At 41.2% G+C, this 25,441-nt stretch overlaps 1 long non-coding RNA gene across 1 annotated transcript in view; it reads left to right on the forward strand.

Moving 5' to 3' along the window:
- Positions 1-25,441, forward strand: part of LOC128908851 (uncharacterized) — a 39,390-nt gene that overhangs the window by 1,747 nt on the left and 12,202 nt on the right. The window contains exon 2 of the long non-coding RNA XR_008466146.1: positions 11,858-11,935. This is a non-coding gene — a long non-coding RNA (uncharacterized LOC128908851). The remainder of the gene's footprint in view (positions 1-11,857; positions 11,936-25,441) is intronic.

Raw genomic sequence — 25,441 nt, forward strand, 5'->3', positions numbered from 1 at the left:
TTATAAAAGCCCTCTTTGAAAGTGCAGTGACTCGTACTTGCAGCAGTAGCAGAGAGGATTTGTTGCTATGTATGTAAGCATCACTAGATCCATCACTGACATAAGGCTGACTTCTGGATGGAAGGCAGAAGCCTTTACTACTGTTTCCTGTGCGCTTTACAGCATTGTGGTCCCTTGCCCCTCTCCAATTCCTAGCACTCAGTATGGATGAGAAAAATACTGACAGGTGAATGAGCAACCGGTGGTATGCTGCCCAGGCAGTTTAAAGTTGTGTGTGATTAAAAATCTGTAATGATTTCCATCCTTCTGGGGATCAGTTGGCCAGCTATAGGCAACAAGTGATTCTACCTTTGAGAGATCTTGGCAGCTGGAGGGATAAGCTGTTGAATGGTCATTAACTGATGCAGGCAGACAGTTGACTCTTAGAAGCTCTAAAGCAAAAAGAAAACCAGCTCAGAGGGGAGCAAGATTTGTGGTTTTTCTTTGAATTTATTCTTCGGCTGCTGTTTCTTATCATGGCCCACTGATTCTGTAGTTAATTTTGTAGTAGAGATTTTCTAGTTAATTTGCAAACTCGGGTCTCTTTTTTCCAGGAGTGAGTTCAATCATTTAGGCTTTGTCTCGGACTCTCATGTGACAGATTAGGCACCTGCATTGTAATTATGACCAGATATTTTCTTTTCCCAAGGACTTTTCTTGGCTCTTTCTCATTGATGCCAGGAAGAGTTTAGTAGCAGCCAAGGGGGGTTAATGACTTATCTACTAACTTACTTTCTTCTTCAGTCTTTGGTGAAATGAGCTTTTGAAATGGCAGGCTTGTTTCACTGTTACGTATTAATAGTGAGAGCGTGGTAGCACCTAGAAGAGAAGATGAGAATACAAGCTGGTCCTCCATCTGTCAGATGCCCTCCTTCCTTGCTGGGCAAACTATGTGTTACAAAAGGGAAGAAGTAAGGCAGAAAGAGATGGAGGTAAAGACGGGGACAACAACAAAGATGGGGGCAGATATTGAATAACCAGGTCTTCCAGTCTCATCCATGAGCCTACTCTTTCTCTTTAGCCCTTTTAGAAAGGATCTTGCTGGCAATCAAATTAGAAACAGAGTCCAAAGCCTCAGCATGCACTGGGGCAAAATGGCAGCTTGAAACCTCAAGACACTTCTCCTCTCCCCTGCAGAAATGGATTGTCATGGAACTGCTGACAGTAGGATGGGTATGGATTGGCCTCAGAGAGCCTGTGAGGAAGGTAGCAGATAATGAAAGATCTGAATCTCAGTGACGCTTCTGTCACTGACACAGCTCAGAGAAAGACAGAACATTTAATTACAGAGGGTTTCAATTACATGAGTTGCTGGTGCAACATGCGGTCAAAAGCCTGCGTGGAATAGGTCCTCCAGGTGGCTGAGCATACTTTCAAGACAAGGTATTAAGGATAGATGAGACATGAATCAAAACTGTCTCTGATGAAGATGCACTACGGGGCATTAAGAAGAAGCTAAAGTTTGTAAATGGGCAAAGGGAGCACTAACTCTTCTCTCTTTGAGACCCCCACCACAAATTAGTTTGACTTGTGACAGCCACGAGCTGAAGTAATAAAATAAACTTAAATCCAACCCTTCATGCAGCCTGTGAATGCCTCTCTTCTGCTGGACAAACTGCTTTCAGGTGTGTCTGCTGAAGCAGTTGATTATTGGAGAGCCTTTTTTTAAAAAGAAAAAAAAAAGCTGGTGACAGACCCTTTGCATAGGTGAATAAGATGTTCCTCTTCACTTGGATTTTATGACTCCTTTTCCCATCCCCCCTGGTGTTTGTGCAGCAGACGGCAGCAGAGCTGGCTGTTCACTCCTACCCTGGAAACCCACTGCGTGGAATAAGCAGAGGGAATGAGCAAAGGGAAACTTGAGGTGTAACTGGGCAGTTGGACTTGAGGAAAATACGGAATAAATGTTTGTCATAGAGCCTGCATGTTAATGACCAGCCAGAGTTCAGAAAATATCAAGCTCAACAATCTGATCGAGCGTGACAAACTCCGCTTTAAGAAGGGAATCTGAGGCCTTACTTCCTCAGGACCAGATCCAGACCAGGATTTAGGCATCATGACAGTCAGTATAGCAGTTCTCCCCCCTTCTCCCTCCCGCCCCTCCCCAATTCAAAAGCTTGGTTACAGCACAGGAATGCACAGGGCTGACTTCCGATCATTACGTAACGAATTTAGGTGTCTAAGAATAGCAGTCACACCGAATGGAGGGGATGAGAGAGAGTCTAATCCAGCCAACTGGCAATGCTGATGAGACCGGGGAATCTTACGCTCTCTCTATTGCCCAGATTTAGAGAGTGATCTCAGAGGTGGCGTTTCTGAAATGGACATTCAGCTTCTGAAACTGCTTCTGGCAGATAAGTGCCTGGTCTGTGTTTTCTTGGGTAAACGCTGCTATTTTCTCATAAAACTTGTTTGAAGGAGGAGCAACCACCTTTGTTTCATGGCTAGATTACTCATTCAGGAAGTGTTAAAGATGAGTATAGACCTTCTGCCTGCGATGATGCCATAAATAACTCTCATATGGGAAAATTTTCAGCATTTCTCGAGGCTGGGTCAATGTGCACAGATTCACCGGAGAGCAAGCAGGAATACAGTCTGATTAAATAGAACAGTCATTGCACCTTGAAACACTAGATTTTCATAGTTTGCAATGATTTACTTGTTCCATTCATTTTGAAGGCCATGGCTATATATTTGCACAACTTCATGCAAAAATATGGATGGGATGCTATTAGACGCTGGCATACCAATAGCTAACATGTTCAAGATTACTTCTTCAATGACAGGTTCCCACTTTGAATGTTAGAGTGAAGGATAAGAGTGCTGGTTTGTCAACTTACATAGCACTAATAGGACCCCACTGATGGCTCTAGTGGCCTAAAAAAAGGTAGATTAAGGAACAGATAACAGACAGCATAAAATGGCATAGTTATGTCTAGTCATCCGAGCAGGCAGTATGACAAAGGAGAATTCAACAGGGGAGCAGTAGACTGGCATACAGCTGGGTTGCAACAGTCAAATAGACTGAAAACCATCACACCCTCAAGAGACGTCATTTTGTTGCAGGCCTTTTTCTGCGCCCGGAAGCGGGGTCTGCAGAGGCATATTAGGTTTCTTTTCCATGTCCTCTCTTCTTCTCACTTTCACCTGAGGGGTGATACAGACACTTGATCATTATGATTTCCAATGACTCATACTCTGCAACACAAAGTTAAATTGATTACCAAACCATCCTCCAGGAAATACTGGTGGGTATCCTCAGGAATTTAGGTTAGGTTCAGGTAAACATCTCTCACACTGGTTCTTCTGATGACTGGAGCAATTTGGTCCTTCCTGCTTTCTGTTTCTAACAACAAAGGTCCTGTTCTCAGTTAAATAAAAAAAGTATATACTTGGTAATAAAAAAAAAAAAAAGAAGAGGAAAAACCAAACAAAAACCCAACAAAAAATACAATAAAGCCCTCCACCAGAAAATATAATGATATACCAGAAGAACCATTTATGCATTAAAAGCTCTTCTCATTTTTCCAGAAGGCATCCGAAGCTCATTAAAAGAGGCTTTATTTTAGTGTGGTTGTGGTTTTCATTTTCTCTCTTCTTAAAACAGCTTCTGTCACAGACAAATCACTTTCTCTGGCATTTTCAAGCACATATTTCCTAGCAGTCATGCTAATACCATCACAGGAGGGAAGCATTTAACTATTGCTGTTTCACCTCTGCCTCAGCAGTGAGCAATTCTGTCTTGCAAATGCCATTGATTATAACTTCTGCTGTAGGGAAATGTAGCCACAATACAGCCCTTCACTTAAATAATAATTTAACCAATGACTAATTTCTGCACTATGCAAACCTATTCTTCTGGTCGGTTGAATTGGCGGAATACAGAGAGACCTCTAAGTCAAGTACCAATGATGTACCCAAGATGCAGTACACAAACTTGAGATTTTATTGCAAGCTATGTTAAGGATCAGACAGGAATAAGTGGCAGAACTATTTCTCAGTGATGGTGTGTTTAGGCCAACTTGGTTCGTTTTATCTACAATCTGCCTCCAGTGTCTGGGTGCCAATCTGTGGTGGCCTTATCCACAATGTTTGCTATGTATCAGTCTTATCCAAAAAGTTTGCAAGTCAGTTCAAAACTTCTCATTGCTTCTAACAGGTTTTGTGTAAGGCTCTGATTTGAACGCACATGGGAAGCCTCAATTATAGCCTTCATCTCCCTGCTTTGAAAATGTGGCCTTGGCCACCCAGCATGAAGAAGGCTTCATCAGTGCCAACAGCTGGATTTTTTTATTGTTGTATCCTTTACAGGCAGTGTCACTCAGTAAAGTCTGATTTAGCGAGGTATCTAAAACACATTCTTAATTTTAAGTCAGCTCATGGGCCTGTGTAAATCAGGGGGACTGCTTGGGTGCTTAAAAATCAGGCATGTTGTGACCCGAGTCCTGAAAAATGCTCAGTCAGAATAGTCATACCCACCTCTAGCAATCTTCCTTGTTACTACCACTACAAACTAATACTGTATTATTGGGAAATGAAGATGGGGCACTTCTCTCTCCCAGGTATTCTGTTGAAGGAGCTGAAATGGAGCACACACTCACTTGGCAGAGGAATGAAAGAAAGAGATGGGCTTGAAGTAGGTAACAGCTGACAGGATTGATGTGGAGATAGTCACTGGTAGAAATAAGCCCATGGATTAAGAGGAAGAAGTTGATACTAGAACACAAACCTCTGCCTGAGTTATTGCTATGAATGCAGAAAGCTGATAGGAGACTGGAGCTGAATTGTCTCCTGTTGCTATAGCATGTCTGTCCTGTTGTCTGTAGTGGCATCACACCTAATGCTTTCTTCATGAGTGTCCTGAGCTGAGAAGGTGTGGCAGCACTGTCAATAGAGTCTACCTGGTTTACATGGACTTGGTGTGCTTTCTAGGCACACCATGGTGAGGTTCCGTAGGACACTGAAGCTGGCCTGCTATCTCATCCCTTTTTACAAGAGGTGAGTTCGGTATTTTATTAGCTTTGTTATTTGTTCGTTTAGCAAGTTGAGTCAGCTCACAAGTTAGAAAGGCACCGGGAAGGGTGCTAAGGAAAGGGCAGCAGCTGTCCACAGCTGTGGCGGGGGAGGGACCCTCACTGCATCAGCAATTAGACAAGTGCGGCCACTTCTTGCAAGGTCACTGTTTTTCATACCTCTTCTACCAGTAGCACCACCTGTCTTTTCAGAGCTCAGTGATTTATCCTGGTTCATGTCACCCCTCCCTCTGTTGGGTAGTGCAGCAGAAGGACTGAAACACTGAGGACTATTGTGTGGGTGAAGGAAGGTGGTTAGTGCAGCACTTGTGATGGATCCTGAGCAGATGTTGGGAAACAAGGAACTCCTCATTACCTCTGTCTTCTTATAGAGCCCAAGTGAGGTCACTTTGCCTTCATGAGGCCCTGTTTTCCTCTCTTTACAGGAAAACAATAGCTTTCTGCCTTCTAAAAGTATTGCAAGGGTAAATTATTTATTTTCCAGAAAAAGTAGTTGTTTCAACTTCAGATCTATCAGTCATTCTCATGGTTGTTGTGCATACACTTATTTTTTAAAAAAAGTATGGGAGATGAGAAGACTGAAGGGTAGTGCTCCAAAACAAATTTTAGTGGTTATTACTGTAGCAAATAGTTGGATTTGGTAAACATATGAACAAGACCTTTTTCTTCTCAGCACTTTTTTTTTTTCCCCCCACAGAAGAATGTTAGCCACTCTTTATTAGGTGTAAATTGTGTATTACTGCATCAAGAGAATGATGTCGATTTACATGGGATCATGGCTTGGCTCACTCAAGCTCTGCTCCACTTTACTGGACTACTTTGCAACTGTAAAGTGGCATCCTACTGATTTCTTCTGCAACCCTATGCCTCACATCTCCCAGGCCATGGTGTTTGCGTTTCCTGATTTTAAAGCACAATGTCTTAATTATGGTCAGAGAAAGGACATAAAGAAAGGGAATGTCCTGATTTGTCTTTTAACTGCAGTTCTTACTGGTATTTATTTCAAAATGTAATTACAGGAACGGAAATGACTGCGCAAAAATGGCCTTTTCCTAATAACAATCTCTGCTGCTTGTGTACATTTGAGTCAAATCTGCAGACCTTTGTTGATACAAGTTTTATGGCAAGTCATATTTATTTTCCAGTCTCCATTACAAAATAGCCTTGCAGCGAGGGCTGTCTTCAGGCAGAGGCGAAGGGTAAAAACCAGAGGGACCAGCAGTGCAAAAAGTCACTTCTGGTTGCTTCTCTTGTCAGAGGCAGCCTTTACTGCCGAAACTGTTAGCTTCTCCTGCCCCCTCGTGCAGGCATGTGAGCACTGCCAGCAAGTTTTCTCGCAAAAATCTGCCCAGAGAAACAGCAAACTAGAATAAACAAGCAGAAGTGCTTTGGGATACAGAAGTTACATTGAACGGTGTTTTGTAAAGGAACCTCTTTGATAGCCATGGGAAGACAGTTGTCTGGTCCTGCACTGGAAAATCTCCCAAACCATTAGAAAAGAGAAGTTGCTTCTTGAAAACTTAGTTCTCCAGGCTGTAGAGTGCAGAAGCTTCTGAAGACGGTAAATCTGGTGAAAATCTTAGTTTAGTGTCACTTTCAGATTTGAAGATAACTGTGTCCAAAGGTTTAATCTAAAGAATTGTATCTTCAGGAATAAAGCATGGAAAGATCAGCTGAGCCTTTCTGCTTTACTGCTTCTCTCAGCAGGACAGGTCTCCCACGCCCCTTCAGCCCCTGTTTGCTGGTGTGTCACTGGGTCCTGCTGCCACCTCGTGCTCCTGATCCAATCATCTTGTATCCAGATGTCTCAGGCTGGACATATGTACTCCTGGCCTATGTCTCTCACTACACTGAGCTTTTTAATACTTTTTTGAGTGCCCGTAATTGAAAAAAACTTATCAGGACAAATATCAAACAGTTCCTCAGAAACAGCATGGTGGTCAAAGGGTGAGAGACACTGTAATACTGAGGTTTTGTACTCATATTTCAATGCACTGTTATGTGTATCTGCACCAATCCTGGAACAGGTTTAGAAGACTTCTTGTTTTGTTTTTCTTAGTGCTAACTTAGGCAAAATTTCACTAAGGTTAATGAGAGTTCAGCTGAGCAGAGAATGAATACAACTGGAATCAAGACTGTGGTATTTGTTCCTTTTTTCCCCCAAGAAAGTCAGGGTCAGAGTGGATTGATTTGTGTTCCAAAAACATCATAGCAGAAAATACTGAATCTCACCTTATTTTTGAGGACCAAGCAGTTCTAGGACGCAAACCAGGTTAGATAACTAATGCCGCTGAGCAAACACATACCAACATTTTCTGTGGTCTTACGTATCCTTATAATTTGGGTGCAGCTGAACTGCCTTAGAAAAAAGAACAAGCAGTAATACAGGACTGATCAAGAGCAGAGAGACAGGATAAGGAATACAAATACTAAAATTCTTTTTCTAGAGGTCCATCTTGTACAGTTCGGGCCTTTATTCATCTTGCTTTGCATAAAAGAAGACCTAAGAACCTCACTTCTCAATTCACACAAAAAAAAAGGGATGAAATTGCTGCTGCGTGATTACAGTAAACAGACCCTTAAGAGCAGATTTGTAGGGTTTCCTATTCTCTAAACTGACTTTGCTTACTGGAAAACCTTCCTGCAAGCAGCAGGGCACCATCACGTTGTACAAGGGGGTGTGGAGGGGCAGTTGAATAAACAAAGTCACAGCAGAAAAATCTGCTAACAGTTGTTAAATTCAAGGATACAACCTCTGTGTCAAGAAGTCCCTAAACTGTGGATTGCTGAAGCCCGTAGCTTTCCCAGGGGAAGTATAACAGTAAGCTTGCTATGCCGCTCCTCTACCTAACTACTTATAGCCACTGCCAGAAAAGAGCTAATCAGCTGGATGCATCTTCCATCTGATGTTGCAGTTCTGTTCTTATGGGGGTCTCTTAATCTGAAACCCAATGAGAGCAAGTAAATTGTGATCTACAGGGAAAAAAATTAAGTAGACAGTGATTTACACACTCCAGCACTAGGCAGATCTGGCTGCAAATGTGCAAGTAGCTATGAAAGCAGAGTTTAAAAAAAAAAAAAAACGAAGAAGAGCCACAAATGGATTCATCAGATCCAAATTTTAAATAATTCAACCTAGAATGATAGAGTGTTGTTGTTGTTGTTATTGCAACTTTTTTCAAGGCCTCAATTAAGCCTTGAGAAAGGGAGCCAATGCACCTTTAAAACTTTCTGCTTAATCAACTATAGCGAATGCTCATTTAATGATTGTCTTTTTGTACCAACAAGAAGTAACAACGCTTTTAGCAAAAGAAATGGGATGAGAGAGAAATTGCCTAATCAGGCCTACTCATGCAGTGCTTTGTGAGAGAGATTATTGAATTTTCAGTCTCTGCAGAATTTTAATGAATCTCCGTCTTGCTGGAAAATCCAGCCCTTTGTCAATAAAGTTCAATAACTCGACCACCCATGTAATAAGATGTACTGCCTGAAATCTTTCACTTGCCAAAGCCAGAGCCCTGCTGGAATCTCCCTGAAAGTTAGAAGTACTCGTTTGTGTTGTGTATTTTCCTACAGTCTGCATGCAGTGGAATTTGTATTTACTGTAGTGAAAGTCTGTTTACAGTGAGGTAGAGAAAAAATTCAAGTTTGCCTCAGTGTGCTGGTTGCTATTCTAATAGGAATATTGCCCTGCTGAAAGGGAATACAATCAACCTGTGTTTAGGACCGTGTCTTTCACACAAAGAGCAAAGCAAAGCGCTTCAACGAGTTAAGAAATAAGTAACAAGGTACTGAGAAAGGCAGAACTATAAGCAAAGGGAGTGAAAGGCATTTCAATAAGATCTGGGCTGAGGTGAAAAATGAGTGGGCAGAGAAACTCAGAAAGCCACTGAGTAGCAGAATACCCTTGCACCACGGCTGATGGTTGGTATCACAGGAAAAGGGAGACCACTGATCTGCTAAACTGGATAGAGCAAATTCAAAGGGATATTCATAAAGAAAAAAAAAAAAAGGTTAATTCAGCTGGATGGGTATGGAGTGCCTCTTATGTATACACCAAAACTTAAGGTTTTAAGAAAATCAGAAAGTGCAGGGTTTTGATCAGGTTTTTCCATTGAATAACTGGCCACACTGGGGTCCTCTGTGCAGCTAGTTTTGAATAGAAATTCCGTTCTGGACCTACAAGACCTTTACTTCACGGAAGTTTCATTGTGGCACTTATTGTTGTGAGAAGTTGGTTTTTATTAATTGTCCTTTTCCAGTAGAAAGAAAACTTTTGCTGAAATTCTAAGCTGATCCCCCTCTAACTCTGGACTGCATTCCAAGATAAGCAAGAAAGGAATTAAAACTTCTGAAGAGGAATTTGTGTAAAGGAAAATCCACAGGCAGCAGTGGGGAGCTAGAATTTGATGAAACCAGGACAATAAGGCTCAGTACTTCAGATGAAAGGACATAAAGTTATCAAGGAGAATGTTATCAGAAACCAAAGGGGTGATATTCAGAGAATATCACAGTGCCAGAATCAACCCTGACATCGAGGTTGTGAAGAGAAGAATCCTGTAGAATATATGTCAAGGAGAGCAGCAGGGAGTGTGAAGATTTTCTTGTCCAGGTGCCCATAAATGTCTTCCAGACAAGGGTTTAAGTGAAACAAAGGTAATACCACAAAGTTAGATGGACAGAATAGACAGGAAAGTAATTAGAGGTACACAGAGGATGGAGAACAGGCAGTCAAAGTATAGTAATGCAATGGATAATGCCTGCTTTATATAGACAGTAGAAGACCAAAGAAGTTTAATGAAGAACCTTATAAACTATGGAAATCTGTCAATTAAAATAGTGTGAGTAGCTGGAAATGTTGCAGGCTGCCTTAGAGAAGAATGTTTGTCTACTGCTTAATGCAAAACCTTGTGGAGGGGTGCCAAAAATGCATTAAAAGTTTCACAGTGATTGCCCTGGAGGAAAAAGGACTAAAGCCTGGTGAACCCTAGTTTTGGGTAGCAGCACAAAGACAATGCTTTTAAGTTGTGGTAAGGGTCTTGCTACCTTGACCAATATGACTCACCAAGTCATCCAGATAAAAAGGAGATGTGGGTAACAAACTCCTGTTCCAAACCTGGTCCCAGATAGCATTACAGATCCTCTGGGAATTTTACACATTCAATGGTAAAAATGGAAGCAAACAAGAAGGAGAACAGGTAAGTGATTTGATAATAAATATTTAGAAACACTGCTGAGGCTGTGGGGACTTGAATCAATGAAAGAATTACTGTGTGAATGGAGAAAACATAGGGAGGGAGAGAAAACGGGAAAGAGTAAGGGAAGGAGAAATAATTCTGGAAGGAAGCAGAGATGATGGCACTGCTAAAGAGCGATTTAATAGAATGGAACTGCCCATCATGTTGAAAGCTAATCTAAGTAGAAAGACAGATTATTAAATACTTGCAAAAGAATTGTTTTCATGTCCAGCCAGAGTGAAACCCAGAGAGGGATAAGAAGAACATGATCTGAATTTTCAAAAGCAAGGAGACTTCTTTCTTGAGTATTTGCTGGGAGAGGGGTTGGAGTTCGAGTAGCAGATAATGTATTGGAGAAAGGACACTTATAAATAAGGTGGTGAAAAGAACAGACTTTTGAGACCTCATGAATAGGCTGGTAAAGTAGTGTGAAGGAAGCAGCTATTTTAAAGGATGCGTGTCTGAGGAAAGATCTAAGTGAGCAAAGCCTGGAAAGGGAAAAAGGGAGAAAACACCAAAGGAAGAAACACATGAAAGTTAATGTTTGAGGCATAAGACGTGTCCTAATGGCAATGAAGAGAGAAGAAAGGATTGCCAGCAGGACTAGGAATTGGAGAGGGTGTGGAGAACAATGAACTTGCATATACCAGTGTTTGTTTGCTGGAGTCAGATAATTGCCAGAGCATTTGTGGTTTATGTCTTAGGACAAAAGGCTGGGAAGTGTCCAGACCTAGTCTTACTGAGTGCACAAACCGACTGAGATTAACTGGTTGTTAATGAACATAAGGTAAGGACCTCTTCCTCTGTACTTGCCACGTGAGACTCTCCCAAAGGTGGATGCAGATTAGGCAAACTTTTTAAAACCGATTCATTCTCCATCTCTTAAAATTGTTCAGATAAGATAAAATATGTCATTGAATGATACATCCTAGGTCAATCACAAGACATGTTCCTCCATGCAGGGTTAGTGGGTAAGATTCTGTCCTTTTTGTGGAAAGGAGTCTGAAAAGTCTATCATAACGGTCTCTTTTAGTTTTACACATCATTAACACAAAGTGTTACATCTCATCTTTATATGGAGACATCATTCTTTATAGAACCACAGCCTGATGTGTTCTCTATGTTCATAGTATTTTCTTACAACATCCCGTCCTATTGGTGTGAATCCTTAATGAAAAGATACTACATTAAGCAGGTGAATGATTAATCTCTAGGTGGTAAAAAGTGATAGCACCTCAGTGAAATATTTTAAGGGAACTACCAAACAGAGAGAATGTATGTTGGTGCCCAGACCCCCCTTCAGAACCACCTTATTCATACCTTTAATGCATAGCAATTCCATACCATAAGGAGTAGCAATAAAGGCACAGCTAAGCAAAAGTGGAAGCCAGTTGCATGTGAAATGCGTGGGTTGCTATGAAGCAGCATCCCCACCATGGGATACCAACACTTCCAGGACTGGGATTTAGTCATAGCCTTGCAGATGACATCTATGTAGGTCATTGTGGCTAATTATATATCTGAGATGTTATTTTCTTTCCTGAAAAGGTGCAAATAAGCTGTGAATAGCTGGATGCTTTGCTGAGTTGAAATTGCAGGAGATAACAGGATTTAATTACACTAAATGTAAGTTATTGCAACTGTGTTAACAGCCTACATGAAAGGTAAGAAATATGAGTTTTATTCCTAGCTTTGCTACAGCGTTTCCTTTATTATGAGCAGTGAGAATTTACTCTTGCTGACTAGTACTGTTCTTAAAGTACTTTGCAGAAAGTGAGGCACTACTCTATGGGTTAAACGCTGCTTCTTTCTTCTCCTGTATGCTTCATTTTATATCTGTAAGATGTGGTTTATGTCCTTAATATAAGATACTAACCAAGCACAAAGATTAGTAATACAATAAAGAATTATGCTAATGAGTATGCAAAAGTCAATCCTGTTCTGAAAATAAACACATTTGATAATCTATAGCTCACTGAAGCTGTAAAAATGTATCTTCAGTATGAAACTGGGCAAAGCAGCATCTGTGGCAGATATAACATACACCAGGACACTGTAGGACGATGAGATTTGCACAGATATAATTTCATCAAGGAAGCAGCACCACTGAAAAAATCAACACTGCAGACAAGAGCCCAGGAGTATAGTTGACCTTTATGAACTGATATTTTTTTGGTTTGGGTTCATTTTGTTTGAGCTCTAAAATAAAACTTTTTCAGTTTAACGCAGCTTAAGTTTTACAATGAGAAAACGCTGATAATCATGTTACTCTTCTTAGTTGTCGCCATTTGAATTTTCATTGTCTACCACGAAAGACTATTTTGTGTTTTTATGGAAAGAAGACTGAGAGATACTTCCACCCACCTGCTTTCATGGCATCTTCATATTCTCCCCCTAAAGGGGACATTTCAACATGCTAGCTAGCTCCCTCTCTGCGTTCAGTACAAGAGCCAAATGAGGCAGGGAGGCTAAAAGCAAGCTCCTTGGTTTTGAAGTTGGTAGGAGTGGTTTCAAGTACCAGCTAAGGGCTTGGGTTATATAATAACTGCTGGTGTACATCATCACAGGTATTTCACATCTTTATTTCCTGCAGTTCTGTGAGTATTGGAGACTTTAGAGTATACAAAGTGATGTGAGCTCCGTTGTGCTGACAAAAGCCCAAATTGCAAACCTCATTCTTTCTCCCTGAATGCCCATCCCTATCTCCACCACATTATGTAAGGATCTTTGTTTTCAAGACAAAAAATGAAAGAGTGCTTAAAAAAGTTAGATACTGTAACAATGACAAAAATCCTACTCGTGAATCTACTCCTTTAAAGTTTTCTCTCTCTTCTATTTCAAATTTAGCATATACGTATCTCCAGTGTTGTTTAATGTCTGCCTGCATGATTACCCTTCTCAAAGAAAGTGTGGGAGTGTTAGTTGCCTGGTGAAAGCGGATGGCAAGGGAATTCAGGGTAGAATCCTGTTATCTTTTTTTTGTATTATATCCCAACTTTTCTTGATTAATCCTGTGCTAAAGCTAGAGGAGGATCTTTTATTTGCTTGGCCTGACTTCCTCATCCTAAAAGGCACTTTTGATTTGCATGGAAGGAATTGCATCGGAAAGATTACACAGAAAGGGGCTTATATGAGGGAAAGCTGATTGAGAAAGCTTCTTTTAAAAAGTCTGGTCCTTTTAGTTTTGTATTATATGTTAAATTAGTTCCTTACCCTTTCCTGTTATACTTCTGTGCTTTTGGTATGAAAAAAAAAAGTAGGATTTTAATATACCATAAAATCTCCAACACATCTCCCCCAAGAATCTGCAGCTTTAAAGCCGAGGATAGATCCAAGGAGGAGTTAGATGTCTCTGGTCCTGTTGAGAGCTGTGGAAAGGTTAGCAAACCTGGCCTCATTCCTTCTTCCCTCCTGGGGGTCAGCAGAGGACAGCGAGGGGTGCAGTGCGCAGGGCAGTTGCTCTCAGCCTGGCTGTTGTTGCTTTAGAAGGGAGGCTTTGATGGGCAGGGTCCAGAACCATTCCCAGGGGAACAACGTGTGTTAGTAGAAGTAGATAGACCCAATTTTTATAAAAAGCAATGATAGACACTACTGGCAATATGAGATAAATCACCCTCAGATGGAAGTGTTAAAGGTCGTTTGTGATTTAGTACTCAGAGAAGCTTTGGAAAGGCAATCCTATCCTCTTCATTAATCATTAAAAATCCTGTATTAGATAGCTTCTTTTTTGTCTGCAAAAATTGGAGATGCAGAAATTTTTCTGTTTTCCCTCCTTGCTGTGTTTAATGTTGGATTTTTTGTGTGTAATGCCCAGAGGCATAGCTTGAATTTCTACTAATTCTTTCTTCAAAGTCTCTTGTTTCTGATGCTGTTGTAAAATGATAGTCCTGCCCTCTCCAACCTTTTATTGTAGAAATGGCAAAGAGAAAAGAAGATAAAAGGTGAGAAAAAGGAAGCATTTTGTGTCACAGGTTTGCACAGCACTGAATCTCAGAGCTTGTCTTGAGTCTAGCAGCAAGTCCTGTCTTGCTGCTAATGAAAGCCACTTGCCACAGGAGACATTTTTGTTCCTTCAATGGACCAGTGGCCTACCTCCAAATTCATACACTTGGTGAAGGACCTCTTCCAGTCTGTCCCTCGCTGGATAAAGTATATGCTCCTCCATGAGTAATGTATGTAACATACATATTTACACACTATGTTTAGTGCCCCCCTGGGAAATGCGATAATCATATTTGTCCCACTAACCAGAAATTCTGCTTAATACCGGATATAATTCCATGGCACAGTAAAAAACCAGTTTGTTCTAATGAAATGTAAAGAAAAGCAATTATCTACTGGATGTGAAAAAAACCAAACCAAAAAACACGAAAGAAGGTATGAATTTCATAATTACCTGAGACTTTAGCTGAGCTTTAGGTTTTCTCTGTTAAGTTCATTTGGCAGAGAGAAAAGGGCAATGGTCACAACTTGTGAGAATAGGGGCCAACTTCTTTCCAGAACTGAACTTCTGTTTAGAGTTCCACTCTTCCTCAGGTAACACTTTTCTCAGTGGTGATAAATATACTCCCAAAGATTTCCAAAGACATCTAACTTTGATGAGCTCTTCAATCAAGATAGTCAGTTATAACATGACTTCTAATGAATTAGAGCGTTTTTTCACATAGAATTGTGAGGTGTCTCTTCCTATAAACTGGTTAGAGAGAATAAGCATTTCTGAATTGTCACAACAATTTCATCTAAGTCTGTAAGCTGTTATAGCCTACAATTTGAGAACAACTTAATTATGTGAACATTGCAATGGTAATAAGGAAGACCGCTTATTGCTAGCTCACAGCAGAGATTATACATGATAGGTAATGAGACAAAGTTGGCAGACAGTAGTAAGCTTGGTCGCGGCAGTTCCCCAGTCTGAATCTGCTGGATTTGGAGAAACGTGGGCATGTAACTGCTTTCATGGCCCTGTGGGTGCTTGTAGATGGAAGCCATTCTGGGAGGTGCCAAGTGGTGACATGAAGGCCATGCATATGCGACACGCTTTGTGCCTCTTTGAGGCAAGACCCAAAGGACATAACCCCTGAAACTGGTATTTGCATAGAGGGATGTCTGACTTTGCCACTATATCCGTATATACAGTCCCAAAGTGACGCAGCATTAAACAACGAATCAGCAGAAGCACCCACAGAGGGCAATGGAATCGTACAAGCTTTCAGCAGAACCACATTTGGGCCATCATGTATCTTTCTGGCTTATTTCCCTTGTTTCTTACGCAGGGCTTTCCACTACTGTGAGAAATAAATGACTCAACATTCCTGTCTGCTTCCAAGTGGGCAGGATTAGCATTTAACACCTGCCCCCACCCCCCAACAACAGGTGAATAGGGGTATTGCTGGGAAGCTGATCCCAGGCTACAAGTTGCCCTCTGATTTGATCCGTTATCCACATCTATGCCATTCAGGATCATGAAAAGAGCAATTTTATCTTATGTAGAAAGTGATTGATGCAGCACATGTGTCATAAGGCTCAGTAGTGAGCCTTTTATTTGCATTTCTCTGTCCAGCTGCTGGTTTGGTACTCCAGGGCGGACTGCCAGTACACAGCCATTCGAATGCGTATTTCATAGCTGTATTTTCAGCGGTTGTGTCTCAAAGTGGCCCTTTCTGACTCTGGTGTTGTCAAATACCCCGTGAGCTTTGCACTCCTGGAGTGTGACATTGCCAGCCCCTTCATAAAGTAACAGCTGTGCTCCAGTGTCCGCTGGCCTCTTGTGCAATTTCTGTATCAGTAGATGGCTCTGCTTCAGAAGTGTGTGTGAGAAATGGGTCTGACTGCCCTTATTTCATTCTGTCATTGCCTATTGCACTTTGGAGGGTATACAGGGCATGAGACTATGTGGCTAGCATGCCACTGCGCCTCCAGTTTCCATTTTTTTACAGCCCGATGTCACCTCTTCATCAGTTGTTTTGGAGAAAAGTATGTGCAATAAAAGAAGACTGTCTGTTGCAATGTGATATTCTTGTTCAGAATCCATCTGAGTGCCGTGCCTGTCACACTGGCTCGCATGCTAAATGGAAGAGAATACACTTCACAGCCTCTTTCCATTTTTTTTTCTTTTTTTTTTTTTTCCCTGATGTTTTGATGATTCTCAGATTAGGGCATGTCAGAAGTCAGCAGCGAAATCCACTGTGCCACGGGGACCACCATCCAAGAAGGGTAATTTTAGGCTCTGGCACTCTGACTTAGCATAAGCAGGTGGATGCAGCTGCTGTCCATAGAAATGGTAAGCATCTTGGGAAACAGCCCACAAAGCCAAGCAAGAAGGCAGTGCAACATATTATTCCTGCAAATGCCTAAACTCGACAGAATAGTGGTAGTGAAAGTATGCAGCATGCTGATTGAATCTGCCAGATTGTGTGCAATAGCACCCTTTGCTCATTCAGACACAGTGATTAAAAGTGGTCCTTTTTTCCCCTTCCTCCCTCCCTCCCTCTCTCTCACTCCCTTTGTAGTGTGCAGTGTGACTTTTTCTGTACCTTCCTCTTTGCGATCTCTTTGCAATTGGTCTTTGCCAAATGAAAATGCCTGCTATAATGGTTACACTCAGAAATAACTTTGCAGGCTGTAATAGCATTCTATGCAGAAGTAAGCTATTATTTTTGAAAATGTGTATTCTGTACAAGGCTGAGTAATATGTGAAAGCTCCTTGCCTCCTCGAATGTGGAATTCTGCTTCTATGTTATCTCCACAATGGCAAAGCAGCATGTTGCCGCTGTGTACCAAATTCCCTATATACCTTTCACGGTGATCTTTTGATATTTTTTGTAAAAATCTTTCTCCTTCATGTTTATGTCAAACAAATGTGTTCAGAACTGTAGAATGACTGTACATGTGTTGCTATTGTCAGGGAGGAGTTCAGTTTTTTTTTTTTTTTGTCTTGTACTCTGCTTCTAGATTTTAAGTTCCTTTCAGTGCTCCCTTGCTGAATTGCATTATCTCTGAATTTTATAGATGTAGCATTATGGCCTCTTTGTTCTGATAGCTTTCTGGTCAGACAGAACCTCCAACAGAAACCATCAGCTATATTGTTCAAATATTCTTTGCTCAGAAATTTCATCCTTGTAACTATCTGTATCAAAGAATTAATTAGCCTGAACTGTGTCACATTTTGCAAAATATGCCAGACAATGGAAATACCATCCAAATTGAGCTTTCGTAAGTACAGTTTATATCAACTATGTCTCTGGGATCCTTTTCCCACCCAGTCACTGGGTCTGTTACCCATTTTTTCCTAACTTATGCGCCATTCACAGTGTTATTTGCTCTGGTGGGAGTTTTCAGTCACTTCCCAAAATTCATGCAAGTCCTTTATTCATCCCTCTGTTCTTTATTTGATGCTTATCAGGGCTGGCTCAAGACCCAAGAGAAGCAGTTTGTTGCCTAGGGCTGGGGAATCAGCATAGACCCATTGTCTCCTTTTCTGTATGAAATTGAACAAGACCAAGTGCCAGATTCTGCACCTGGGATGGTGTGATCCTGGTTATACACACAAACTGGGGGATGAGAGCCTGGAAAGCAGCCCTGCAGAAAGAGATCTGGGGGTTTGGGTTGGTGGCAAGTTGAATATGAGTCAACAGTTTGCCCTGGCAGCCAAAAGGGCCAGCTGTGTCCTGGGGTGCATCAAGCGCAGTGCTGATCTCTCCCTGGCGACCAGCAACAGGACGCAACAAAATGGAATGAAGCTGCGTCAGGGGAAGCTCAGATTGGACATTAGGAAAAGGTTCTTCACTGAGGGGGTGGTGGGTCACTGGAACAGGCCCCCCAGGGAGGTGGTCACAGCACTGAGCCTGTCAGTGTTCAAGGAGAGACTGGACAACACTTTTAGTCATATGGTTTAGTTTTAGGTAGTCCTGTGAGGAGCAGGGATTTGGACTCAGTGATCCTTATGGGTCCCTTCCAACTTGAGATTTTCTATGATTCCTATGCGAGAGCTCTGTAAAGCCAGATTTCTTGCTGCTGATGCTGCTGGGGAATGGCGGAGATCTGTGGCATAGCAGGTATGAGTCCTTCTGAGGAAGACAGTCTCCCCAGGGAGCCAAAATTACCCTTCCTGACATTTCTTCAACAGCGCTCAGCCCCAGTACTCTGTCCTGTGGTCCCTGTTTCTGTTGTCTCTCGCCTGCCAAGCAGCAATTGCCCAGCCCCATCCCTTCACCATGACACTGCAGAGTTCAGTGTCAATTGTGCTGCTTGACACCGTGAGATTATCACCGTGATACTCTGCACTTCTGTAAATGACTCGCTTTTTGACTGCAGGCAAGTCACACCCATTCTCTGTGCCTCAGTTTCCCATACGTATGATGTGAAACACAGGCGTTTCCTTTTTGAGGAGGTAGTGAAAGCTGGTTAATATTTGATTAATGCTTTCAGAAACAGTGCTAATTATAACTTCCATTCACCCCTTCCCTCTTGTGACAGCACCGTGGAGTGTAATCAGCAACAATCAATCACCTAGAAATAAATAAACAAGCCTTAAAAGGTAAAATGTAACTATAGTGTATGCTAGAGGCAAAAAACATTAAGAAGACGTGGAAGTGAGCTAGTTTTGTGGGGGTTTTTTTGATGATGTTAGTGGGAAATCCTGTACTACATGAATGTAAATGGTAAATATAGCCCTAGGAAAAAATAATTCAGGAAAAAAGTTCACAAGTATCTATCTCCAGTGGTCCTAAGAAGATGATAGTACGAGAGCAATGATGTGGGAAGGAGCTGATGAGGAGACTGTTACTCCCAGAATCAGGGCTGCTTTTGGACATGCAAACAGCATGCTGTTAGTCAAAGTCTGATGCCATATTTTTAACTTCAAGATGAATCTTGCCCCTGAATGGTGATTGGTTTTTCACTTCAGTAAAAAACATTTAAATCTGCGGCAAATAAATCTTAGTCCTACAAAAGGAATCTCAGCTCTTTTAAATCCCGCTTACTGTATGCATATATATATGTGTGAATGTAAACACTTTATGCCCGAAATGAATTTGGTGTAAATAGCATGCGTATGGGAAGCCAGCAGACATTTGCTTATACAATGAGGTGGGTGACAAGAAAATACTTCTGATGAAATCAAAAGAATGTGAAATCCATTTGTCAACTACTCGGTAAGGTGAGTGCTGGAATACTTAACAATTTGCTTTGATGGTGGTGTGCATTTTCTAATTTATTGGATGCTTGCTTCTTTCATAAAGTAAATTATGTATCATTAATCTTTCTGGGAGGCTCGTGTCTTCAAGTTAATTTAGTGATTATTTTCTTAGATAATCTACCTGCTAGGAAAGTACGATGTGATCAATATAGGGAAGTAATCTGGCTATCAATGATTTATGTATGTACACGTACAATATACACCCCACCACACTTGACCTCTTCTCTCAAAGGCATTCACATTAGTTTTTGGGAGTGAAATATTTTATTTCACATCTTTTGGCACTAGATGTTGATAGCAGCTAAGATTTATAACGGCAAAGGGATTACGTTGATTGATTCCCATACTCATCTACCTAAACATTTGTAAAATGTGGGAAATTAGCACTGATTCTTCAATAAGCTCCATGAAGGCAAAGCCATGAATCAGTGCGCAGTGCAAGATCAGGGCTGTAACCAGTGCTGGAAGGATCAATTGATTCTTGATTCAAGAAAGCAATTATGCATATGCTTAACTTTGAGCACATCTTACGCCCGTGGTAATCAGCTTCCACGAAACCCACGTGCCTTTATGGCAGAGCCCTAGAACCCCAAGAGGATGTGCAGAGCCTGTCCTCCTCGCCTGTAAATCACAGCAGTTTGCTACAAGAAGGACTGAAATGGGTGGAAGGTAGAGGGCTGAGCAAGGAGACCTGGCACCCATTTACCTGCTAGATAACCATGTCCGTGCATGCTCCTGCAGTGCACGAATGCCCTGGAGCTTTGCTCGAGACTGCTGGGTGGAATGCTTCGGTGTGACTTGCCAGTGAATTTGTTCTTAGCCACAGCCTTGAGTCCACTCCTGCAAACACTGCAGAGCCAGATATTACGGCCTAAGGATGCGACAAAGATGAGATTCAGTGTTTCCCTGAAGGTGGAGGCTATTGAATCAGACCCTGTTCAGCTGGCCCTCAGTCAGCTTCAGGCGTTAGTAATATTTTGGTTGCATTTCTAACCTGATATTCCAGTTACAGTAATAACAGGGGGAGACAGGATCTATATGAGTTTGGTGGAAACGGTAGCTTAATGAGAAAGTAAAGTGGTTTGGAGAAAGTGTGGTTCTGCCTGTGTCTTCTCCCCTGCCGCAAGGTTTTTGAAAAAAGTTGGATAAATGTATCTCTGATAAAGTTCATTTCCACTGCCGTCTGTGAATTTGCTGCTTCCAATTGGAGCTAGAAATAAAGTTAGTAATACTTTCCAGTGGCAGATATTTCTATCACATTTTTAAACCAAGGGGATGCCTTGGTTGAAAGTCTGTTCTCAGGAGGTTGGCTGCCTGATGAGACAGATAAACCATCTGTGTAATGCTACTGAAATTAAAAGACCAATATCTGATCTCTGTTACCCCCATTTATACCATATAAATGACAGTGGACCATGCTCTGTTTTCTTCTTCCACGGAAGAGTATAAAAAAGTTTAGAGAAATTACTGAACTCTGGATTGTCCATCTGAAGTTGATTTTTGAACTTTTAAGGTTTACTTATCACTGAAGCTAATGTGTTCCAGAAAAAGCTGCCTTCCCTTGTGACCTTCTAACGCCTAACTATTCTGCTCTATTCCATTTTTTATTTCACACCTCTCACCTTTGCGTTTGGATGCCATTGGGATGAACGCCTTGAAAAGTGATTGAATTCAAAAGAGTCCAACTTTGTCCCTAACTTTAGTTTTATAGAAACCTATTTTTTGCTCCAGCTAGCTGGCCTCTTGGAGATTGCTTTCTGACAGTAACCTGGGAACACTTCAGCCTATTATCCTACAGGATCAAAGGACATGGGTTTTTTTTGTGGTGGAGTCTTTCTAATCTTATATCAACCACGGTAGCACAGAATCTGCACGCACAGAGCGGAACCCATTGGGGCTTTATGATGCAAAGGGTTATTTCATTATTTTTTCACCTTAGAAGACATAGCTTGAAAGATGGCTTCAGTTATTTCACGAGACATAACAGGGGATAAAAATGTGTACATCACTTTGAGACATAAAGACAACAGATGTTATATGGCCTCCTGCTGCTTATTGTAAGGAGCATGGAGTAAGGTCTTACATTCAAAAAAATGACAGATTTACCTGTGTGCTTACAAGATCAGCTGGTGTTCACTTATATCCCAAACCACCCGGATCCTGTTCATTTCCTTTAGGTGCTTAACATTTCCTTAATGAAGTTTTCTAGGAGTGTGTTGAATGGAGGGTCGACAGTGCTGGGATCTGACGTGTAGCTGTTTTTTTACTTATCTGCTCTGTAATGTCTAACGCGAGACATATTCCTGGAATACAGCGAGCATGTGGACCTCTGCCCCAAGGTGGGTGTTCTACTTTCCGTCCTTTTATCCAGTGATTTAGTCACACGAGCTGCCACTTCAGAGATAGGAGATTGAGATTAATTTTCTCTCTGCCTAGGAAGATTTGAAGCTGCATCTCCCACACTAGTGGTCTGAATATAAGTCAATCAAATATCGTGGGATGAATAATCTCTTTTGCCTCTTGAAACTATACCAGGTCATAGAGAAAAATTATTGACTGTGAAAATCTGGATGGGGAGAGGAGTAGGACATTACTGCCTCACAATTACAAAGCTACAGGGAAAACGTGAGAAATATTTTGCTTCAGTGAACCTTATGTGTATATTCACTGAAATTATACAGGCACTGGAACTCAGGTGTCCCCTTTGCCAGATGGGTGGCACAACCATCTGTGTTTCTGTGGATTTCCTAAGACAGCAAAGGCCCTAAAATGTTGGTGTTGTACAATGCTGGATTCTGGTTGCAAAGGCCAAATCCCTTTGAGAATCTAGCACTGACTTTTTGCAATAGCTCTATGTTTTATAGTTAGTAATTATGGAAATTATCTGTTATAATTTGCATTTTGATATACTCCATTCTCTTAGGTGAGTAATGATAGCTCAGGATTTAATTATCACAAATGCATAGCCTTCTTGCCTCTAATTTTAGTCTGTTCTGTTACACCTGTCTCTCATCTGCTATGCTTATCTCAGTCGCAGTATGAATGGAATGTATTTGTCTTCTATACCTTTCCATTCCTAAGATTTCTGTCCTCCATGTCAGTGGCTATTTTGTTCTCTGAGCTATTTCAGTTTCTTACACCACTCTGTAAACCTTCTTGGAACCTATTTTTTTTTCCTGCTTGATGTTGTTTCCCCCTAATTTAATATGTTCTTTAAAATACAAACAAAATTGTATGTTAGCTTTAATAATTTTAAGCGGTATCTCTTCTCTCTTGAGATCCTTATTTTTATAAACCATTTCTGAATGCAAAACAAATGGAAAGGTCACCCTAAAGGAGAAGTTGCCAACAATGTAGAACAGAAATTTTGAACTAGCTTGCTTGCTTGCAACTAGGCCAAATCTGTGGTGAAAAGAGAGCGCTGAAAAATTTTCTGATGACAGGCTATGTCATTAAACAACTTCTGTCCTTCATTTTCTTATCAACGTGGCAGTCCTACAAAGCCAGTGTTTTGATTCTACACTGTTTCATTCTCTTGTGCTTGGTTTAAAAGTGCTGATTGGTGCACAGTTTATGAAACTTTTTATTTTAAACAGAGGTATCTAGAGGTACCTTCCCCTCAAAATAGCCAAATATTTCCAACTCTCCAAAATATATTGAATTTTGCTACGTTGTCGGATCTCGCTGAATGCCAATAGAATAACCTGCCTCTGGCAGTATGTTACAGTGGTGAAAGTAATATTCTTGAGATCTGAAGATAAACAAGAACTGCTTGCAACTGTTGAGCAATGTGTGCAGCTCATAGAGTGTGACACAAAAGAAGACAGTAACAACAGTCGTATTATTTACTTCTCTTTATATTCCATTCCTAAACCAGAATATGCATAGGAAGCAGTTTTGTAACTGATGTCCCTAGCGGCTGACAAAGAATAAAATTAGGAAGCTAATCCTCCCTGCTGAAATGATGTCCAAGACTAATTCATCTGTCACATGGCATCCTACATCTGGACAGGCAACAGCTGTTTATAGGAGATTCCCCATGGGTAGGATCACTGCAAGTGATTGGTCTATAAAGAATATCCTGGCATACTAAAGTTAGGAAATACAATCTCTGTAGAGAAGCTCTTGCTGGGAGGCATATGTCTCATTCAAACCTGCTAGGCTATATATTGTGAAATCTGGAGAAGAACAGCAGTGTGATTATGAAAATGAATCTGGAGACCTAGGAAGAAACAAGCAGCAATTTTCCTGGTATATGGCACTGTAAGGGCAGAGCACGCGATGCCAGTCAGGTGAAAGGTTGTAGTAGCTGTTTAAAATCGACTGGGTTTAATCGGTCAAGCAGCACATTTGTGAGAAATGTGATTTTCTTCTCAAACTAGGTTGGGCAGCAGGTTCCTCTGTAATGAATTCCACAGCATTGCCAGCCTCCAGCCATTAGTGCTGAGCTGGTGGATTTACCCCGCATTACCACGGTGAGCCTGAGGTTCAAATTCCAGACTTCTGTATTTATTGGGAATAATACTTAAAGATTTCAGAGTTTGGGAAAATTTGGTGTGTGGGGGCACTGGTAATTTAAGTTAGTGTATGAGTCCAAGCTATAATACGTCTGCATAGTGGACAAGGAGTGTAAGGAATGAAAAAATTCTTGGGGCAGTGCTGTAGCATTGGGATCTTCCTCCACTTCTCTGCTTTTGTGAGGTGTTAATGTTGATAAGCAGTAATAATACGGGCATCATAGTTCTAGTACAGACGCACCAACTTGTCTCTTCAACACTACTGGGAGCAGTAGGATACTATGAGCACAGGTGAATTTCCACTCTACTTTAGATTCCCGTAAAATACTAACCATCTTCACAGTCCCAGCCTTTGATTTCAAGATGTTCAGTGATCTGAGCCCGAGGTACCCAAAAAGTCACCTAAAACTTCAGGATTAGGGTAGACAAAGGCTTCTTTCTTTTGCTACAAATAAATTTTCTACAGTAAGAGTGAAACTGTGTTTTGTTGGAAGTAGAACTGTTGCTGGGTCAGACTGTGGTCATGATGGACCTCTAAACCATCTCAAACATCAGTACAATTCATAATGGCATGCTGCTTGACTGCCTTTGGTAAGACAGCTGAAATACAGAAAACCTACAGTAAGTAACTGAAAAATAAAACAACACGAAAACCTCATCCTCTCTGAGTAGTAAAGTAAGAAACAGAAAATCTTCTGTGATGAGTATCAGTCATGTTACTTAAGGTGCTTCTAGAGCACGTGGCAAAGCTACAGTAGAAGAGGAAATTTAAGAATCTGAACAAGATAATCTCCCATCTTTCCCCTCTATTTCCCTTTTAAGTTTTTAGAATTAGTTACATTATATTCTGATGTGAAAAGTTTTTGAGGAAGACCACTTCCTCACTTTCCTAAAATAAGGTGTCCTTTTCTAGGGTAAGTCACTGTAGTTTTAGTCCGTCTCCAATACTGTCTGGACTATTGACTGTAATGCCAGCTGGTAGCAGGTCTTTGCAGCAAGTAACGCAATAAACAGTTCATGACTCCCAGTTCAGACAATCCTTTTTTCTAAACTAGAAATGGTGCAGGGGAAATAATCCTTCAAGAAAGCAGAATTCCAGAATTTTATATTCCAAGATATTTTCATTCAAAGGACAAAGAAGGCATCTCTTCCCATAGCCTCAGACTTGGAAACCTAGCCAATGTGGTCTTACAGAAGACTGTGACACAGCAAGAGCCTGAGCTGCTCCACAACAAAGAATTGCGCATATGGAGACTAGGAAAGCCTGAGGAAAATGGTAACTCTAATGAATGCAGCCCGGGATGTAAGAATGAACCTATGCTAGTTTATTTGTCAGCTAGTAACAGAGATATATAATCAAATATTTTTGGGAGATCTCTAATCCTGTAAGATCAGGGCTAGGTTAGACAAGATCCAAGC

The sequence above is a fragment of the Rissa tridactyla genome, chromosome 4 (assembly GCF_028500815.1).
Source record: "Rissa tridactyla isolate bRisTri1 chromosome 4, bRisTri1.patW.cur.20221130, whole genome shotgun sequence".
NCBI classification, from domain to species: Eukaryota; Metazoa; Chordata; class Aves; order Charadriiformes; family Laridae; genus Rissa; species Rissa tridactyla.